Source organism: Sus scrofa, chromosome 4 (assembly GCF_054392235.1).
Source record: "Sus scrofa isolate SSC_HxYL_T2T_F1_AM1 chromosome 4, Sscrofa_HxYL_maternal_Yorkshire_Landrace_v2.0, whole genome shotgun sequence".
Taxonomy (NCBI): domain Eukaryota; kingdom Metazoa; phylum Chordata; class Mammalia; order Artiodactyla; family Suidae; genus Sus; species Sus scrofa.
This window is the reverse complement of record NC_139386.1, coordinates 136,168,851-136,175,442: the sequence shown is the minus strand read 5'-3', so window position 1 is coordinate 136,175,442 and position 6,592 is coordinate 136,168,851. Positions and strand designations below refer to the sequence as shown.

At 46.7% G+C, this 6,592-nt stretch overlaps 1 long non-coding RNA gene across 1 annotated transcript; it reads left to right on the top strand.

Annotated features, from left to right (window-relative positions):
- Window positions 1–139: 139 nt before the first annotated feature.
- On the top strand, window positions 140–4,922 carry LOC106505545 (uncharacterized). Its single transcript, XR_014844966.1, has 4 exons — window positions 140–250; window positions 365–416; window positions 1,490–1,721; window positions 1,809–4,922. It is a non-coding gene; the product is annotated as an uncharacterized LOC106505545 (long non-coding RNA).
- Window positions 4,923–6,592: the final 1,670 nt, after the last annotated feature.

Genomic DNA, 6,592 nt, shown 5'->3' with positions numbered 1-6,592 from the left:
GGGCTCCGCCGGAAGCCGGAAGCCGGAAGCCGCTCCAGGGCCCTCCCCTCAGTCGGCCCCGCCCCGTCTCCCGGAAGGGGGCGGGACCTGCGCCCCCTGGCGGCTGCGCCGCGTTCCTGCGCGCGCCGGGAGGCGGGTTGGAGGCGTGGTCGCGCACACCCCCAGGCCTGAGCTGCTAAAGCCCTTTCCACCCAGCTCTGGGCAGAGACCCGCAGGTCCGGAGTCCGTGGTCCCAAGCAGACGCTCAGCGGTCAGTAAGATTTTATTAAAGGCTCAGAACTAAGCATTTCGTCTTTTCGCCGCCACCTTAAAGCCCTTGCCCAGAGAGTCCAGGCTTTCTGATCCCGCTGCATCTCTTCTTCAGAACAAAATGCCTCTGGATGCTTCTGCTCAGTCGTCCTGGAATAGCTCTGTGGGTAAGTGGACCTATCAAGTTCCACACTGATCCTCTCCTGCTTGACCTCATTCCAGCGCACCCTGAGCAGCCCCCTGATGGAACTGCTCTCGGATTGCATCCGCTCCACTCCGGGGGTCCTCCAGACTCTCTGGCTTCTTATTTATTGTCAGCCTGCTTTGTGCCATATGCCCTTAAACGATGGTGTTTTCTAACATATCATACCATCGTTCAGCAATACTCACTAACGATCTGTAGAGGTGTTACAAAGGTGCAGGTCAGACCATCCCTTTCCAAGGCATTCATGCTTGTGACTCCCAAATCTAGGTCTCCGGCTCCCATCTCTCCTCCCCAAGTTCTGGACTGGACCTCAACTTGGCTCTAAAACTTTCCATATGGAGATTGTACTGGGGTCTCAAATGTCCATTTAAGGGTCAGCAACTGGTCTTTCTTACAATTTGTTTCTGCATTTGTGTTCCCTCTTAGTAGATGACCTGTGCCTAGCCACCGAGGAAACCAGAAATCTTTGACTCCTCCTGGTGAGCTCAGAGGGAATGATACCCGAATGAGGGCAGTACAGTTGGTGTAGTGTAGGTGTTCACAGGTCCCATTTAAGGATGCCTGTTCATTTCCATGATGCACTCATCTCCAGGAGGCAGAGGATGTGTCTGTTTTATTCACTTCTCTTTCCCAGTCCTATAGCACAATGTCTGTGAACTTCTTCAGGGGAGGTGGATTTTGCTTTGTTTTTATATTCCTAGTACCCAGCTCAGTGCCTATCACTGCATAGAAGATCAAAACATATTGTGGATTATAATAATTTATGAAGGTGTAGGTCTGAGTGTTTTTCAGAAATTTCCACCCAAGTACCTAAGGTGACAGAGGAAAGTGACAAAGGAAACTGCACTTTGGGAGTCCCCAGAGCATCCTCAGGTTGGATAATTTGCTAGAAGCACTCAGAGAACTCACTGAATGCTGCTTTATTCATGATCATGGTTCGTTGTAGAGAACAAGGATTAAAATCAGCCGCGGGAGGACGTGTGGGGGCAGAGTGTGGATCCCTCCCCATGCACAACTCTGGTCTTCTTCTCCCAGCGGAGGTGTAGACCGTGCTGACTTGTGCTGCAAAGACATGCGAAGCCCACAGGGGAGGATCGCCCAAGCCTTGGCGTCGGGAGTTCTTGCCGGGGACTGGTCCTGTAGACTCGGTTGATCCCCATGCGGCCGACCTCAGTCTCCAGCCCCTCCAGAGGTCAAGGTGATAGATTTCAGCCCAAAGCCCCAGGAGCATAACCTTTTTTGGAATCTAGTATAATATCTTGAAAAGGTATGCAAATGTCTAATACATATTTTAAAGTGCTTATCATTGAGTAAAACTGAGATTCTTTTTTTTTTTTTTTCTTTTCTTTCTTAGGCTATGCCAAAGTTCCTGGGCCAGGGATTGAACCCACGCCACAGCAGTGACAGTGCAAGATCCTTAACCCACTGAGCCACCAGGGAACTCCAAAACTGACCTTCTAAGAAGATAACTACACTTATCTTGTGGCTTTAAAAACTGGCCCAGGAATTCCCACTGTGGTGCAATGGGATTGGTGATTGGAGGCATCTCTGCAGCACTGGGACACAGGTTTGATCCCTGGCTCAGCACAGTGGATCAAGGATGCGGTGTTGCCGCAAGTGCGACATGGGTCACAACTGCGGCTTGAATCTGATTTCCCCGGGAACTCCAGATGCCACGGGGTGGCCACAAAAGAAAACAAACAAACAAACAAAAAGGGGCCCAATGCAGAGGGCAGGGGGGAGAGTCAAGAAACCGCAGATTTGGGAGCTGGGCTCCTTGGCAGCGCCTGCAGACCTGTGTAGAGCACTGTCCTCTGCAGAGGCCCTGGCGGGTCCCTGCGCGATGGCCTCTGTGCCCCCGGCCCCTTCGCAAGTCTCTCAGACTTCACACACCTGCGGCAGAGCATGTGCGAAGCTGGCTCCCAGCGACCCCGCCGCCTCTGTGTGCCCCTCCTCCCTCGCCAGGCGGTGTCGGCTCCTCTGAAGCCGACCTGGCCTTGCGACTTGGTCTGAAGAGCAGAGCGCTTCCACTTTTGCTACCCTGCTGGAGATAACCGTGCAATCCACATCCTGTTTGGCCTCCCACGCCCAGCGTGGACCCGGCTCCTCCGCCAAGGCCCACTGCGGCAGACACTCGCGGGGCTTGGTGTCACGTCATGGCTTGGGGTTGGGTTATTAAAGAAGCGCAGAGAAGCGCATGAAACGCACGGTGAGGAGGAGGAAGAGGAATAGATTTGAAATGTTGCGTAACCTTCTACTCATCTTCCCCCCAGCCCCCTCAATCCACTCTCCGGAGAGCAGCCCCGGGAACTTTAAAACACAAATCGGATTATATCACTTCCCCTACTTTTGGCGGTAGCAGCGGCAGGTGGAAGTTCGGGGGCCACTGCAGTGACAACGCTGGGCCCCTAACCCGCTGAGCCACCAAGGAGCACTCAGTCACTCCCTTCTTTCCAACCCTGCCGTTGTTTTCCACCTCGGAAGAACCCCCAAATTTCTCACAATGGCTTGTAAACCCTTTCACGACGGATCCTCGCTAACTGAGACGCCCCGTCCCAGTCCCGGCCCGTGATTCCCTCCTCCTCCCTCACTTATGCTTCCGCCACTCGGGCCTTTGGGGGCCGTGTGGACTCCTTGCCTCAGGACTTTGGACTCGATGTGAATTTTGCCTCAACGTCCCCCCAGAACTTCACGCCGCTGGCTCCTTCCTTCTTGTGATTAGGTCTCAGCTCAAAGGTGGCTGCTTTGGCAGCAGGTCCCCCGGGACGCAGACCCTTCTCCACCCAAGATACTCTTCAGCTCATCCATATGCCATTTGGTAGCCACGGCGACTAGAACCAGCTCGTCCAGCCAGAATGAAAGTTCTATGAGAACAGAGACTATGTTGTGTTTATCACTGTCTCTCCAGCACCTAGAATGATAGGTACGCAATAAATAATTGTTGAATTAATGGGTGAAAATACAGCCTCTACTCTTACATTTCTGCTATTTAGGAAATACTAATCAGAGAGCATGGAGTTGTAGAAAGAACACTGATCTTGGAATCAAACAGCCCTAGATCTTAATCCTCAAGAGCTGTGGGATTTTGAGTCATATAATTTCTCCTGAGATTGTTTCTCATCTGTTAAAAGAAAAAAAAAGTAACAATAAAGCCTTCCTTACAGGGTTGTAATTAGGATTAAAAGCAAGTTTACACATGCAGAGACGCCCAGCTCGTATCTGGCACCCAGTAAGGTTGTGGTTTGCAGACCATGTTGCCTGTTAGAAGCAGCAGGGTTAGATTCGAACCCTCGGTTGAATTGGTAAGAGTACAGCCTGGCCCTGGGATCTTTTAAAGCTCTCGGCACGACTCTGAAACAGGCAGCTAAGTTGGGGGACCGCTGCAATAAAGGACAACGTCTGATGATTAAATGGATGGGCAAGTTCAGATGAGGACCTGAGGAGTTAGTTATCCGTGTACTGTTTGTGCTTAGTTAGCTCTTCTTTCAGAAAAGGCCCCCTAAGATCACACGGACCGACCACAGAGGGCTTGCTGCTTGGGCCCCCGCCCGGCCCCAAGCGTACTTACTTCGGGTGACACAGGAAGGGCAGAGCCAGAAGCGTCCTGCTCCTTTCACACTGCTTCTTAGGTGAAAGGCCAGTAGCTCCAAGACTCTGAGTTCTACTTTCTACTGTACACAAAACCGCTTTGTAACGGATCGGAGAGCTAATTGTGAAGCTAAAACAGCTTTCTAGAGGAAAACATAGGAGATTATCATCATGATATTGGGACAAAGATTTTTTAAATAGGAGACAAAACCCGCTCATCACAGAAGAACTAATCATTGACTAAGTAAAAATTGTTAAAATGTTTATCAAAATAAACCAAAACAAACTCCCAAACAAAACCAAAAACATCAAAGCAAAAAGATAAAGTGCCCTTAGCCTTGGCTGCCTCGTTGGCCTGCATTTGACCATTTGCACTAAGAACACGCAGACCAAAGACGACATCGCTTCCAGAAAGCGGGAACGTGAATGCACGCGCTCAGTGCAAGAAACCAATCCAGATAAGGCTACGTCTTGTATGACTCCAGCCGTACATTCTGGAAAAGACAAGACAGTTGGGAGAATAAACAGACCAGAGGCTGGAAGCGGGGCAGAGAGGAAAGGGAGGGATCCGTGAGACAGAGGGATCTTCAGGGAAGTGCAGCTCTTCCATGTGCTAAGGGCGGGGCGGGTGCAGGACACACGCTTGTCTGCACCTGTAGAAAGCACTGTACCACCCCAAGAACGAGTCCTCACGTAAACTAGTCACTTTGGTTCCTAATGATAATGGGTCAAGACGGGTTCATCAGTTGTAGTAAGCGGACACACGAATGCGAGATGTTAGCATGAGAAGCAGTGGGCAGAGGATGTGGAAACTGTACTTCCTGCTCAAGTTTTCTGTAAGGGTAGAACTGCTCTAATAAATAAAAATTTCTAAAAAGCAGTTTTTAAAAAGTGAGCTCAAATATGTTGCTTTTCTATTAAGTGATAATACGGTATCTGTGAAAAGTAACTTTTCCACTGCTGCGTGAATCAGTCTAACAACCAACTGCCCTGTCATGTCAGTCTGTCATTCAAACGTTGTTTTTGGCAAGAGCCGATTTGCAGTGTTTAAAGGAAAAAGACTGACTTCAGAGGATTCAGGAAATTCAAAAGCCTAAGTTTATGAAAACCTTAATTTTATTACCTACATAGCTGGTAGAGTCTGAAAGAAAACTCTAACTATAGGTGCTAAAACATATCTAAATTATGATCTTTGATTCCAAGTAAATCTACTTTAAAAAAAGCAACTGTATATCAAATTTTAATTAATGAAAGGAAAAAGCTGCTTCTGCTTTTTGTTTTTTTTTGGCTGTGCCTGTGGCATGCAGAAGCTCCCCGGCCAGGGATTGAACCCATGCCACAGCACACTACAGCAGCAACTCCTGGTTCTTAACCCAGTAAGCCACTATGCAACTCCTGCTTCTGCTTTTTAAAAAGATTTCTTTAAATATAATGCCACTATTTTTGCTATTATACTGTTACACTGGAGGTGAAACATGTTTCTCCCTAATCATTAGACAATGTTTATGCCACAAAATATCACCCAGTCTTTAAAAATTTTTTAAAGCCAATATGCCAGTCTTAATGATTGATAAATTTGTCAGGCTATCCAGAAATGCAACTCCACCTCACAACTTGAGTAATGTTTCTTATAAAAATTGGTACATATAAAAAATTTTAGATATTTATTACTGAAAAAGTTGAAACTTCCAAAACACAACACTACAATTTAAATATGTTTATTTTGAATAGCATATTTCCATCTCTGCTTTTTGCAAGTGCTGGAAATATCTATGAGACAGATGGCAGGAAATAGGCAGAATTATAATTTAATGAAAACAATGAAAGCAGGTTTATAAATGTGTAAAAATTAGTCAAACTTTGTTATAGAACAAAAAGACAAATCTACTTCAATGGCCCATTTGTTCCAAACAGTATTAGAAGCAGAACTGTCTCATACCCACACAATTTTGTTCTAATTATTTCAACTGTACAGTAGTCATTAAAAGGGATAAAGAAAAGTACAGAAAAAGTATGTTTAAAAGTCCCCTCAAATTATATGTAATAACTTAAGGTTATTTCAAGATTTTTCTTTAGGAATGAAAATAATAAAGCAAAAAATATGAACATCTTAAAGTAGAATAAATTTGTAAGATTTAATAGGAAATGTATTTTGGCAAATTGTTATCTTTTGGTCAAACTCCACTACTTGCTCCTCTGAACTACAAGGTGGCCCTGCATGTGCCCGTGGGTCCCGCTGAGTGGGGAAAGGATTCAGCTCACTGGCACTGTTCCCAAAGAGATTGGCTTTACCACTGAATACGAACAGCTTCATCCCCGGGGGGACCGCTGGACGTCAGAAGGGACTATTAGACTGTGAAACTTATTAGCACGATGCACAAAGAAACACTCTTCCCAGCCACGACTATTCTCAAGTGGAGAAATGTTCTCTGTTAGTCTTAAATCACTAAAAAAAAAGTGAACATACTAAATTACCTTAAAACTGAGAATACAAAATACTGAAAAGCCCATGATCAACATGACTGACGTTAGCTATCTAAAAGGATGCTT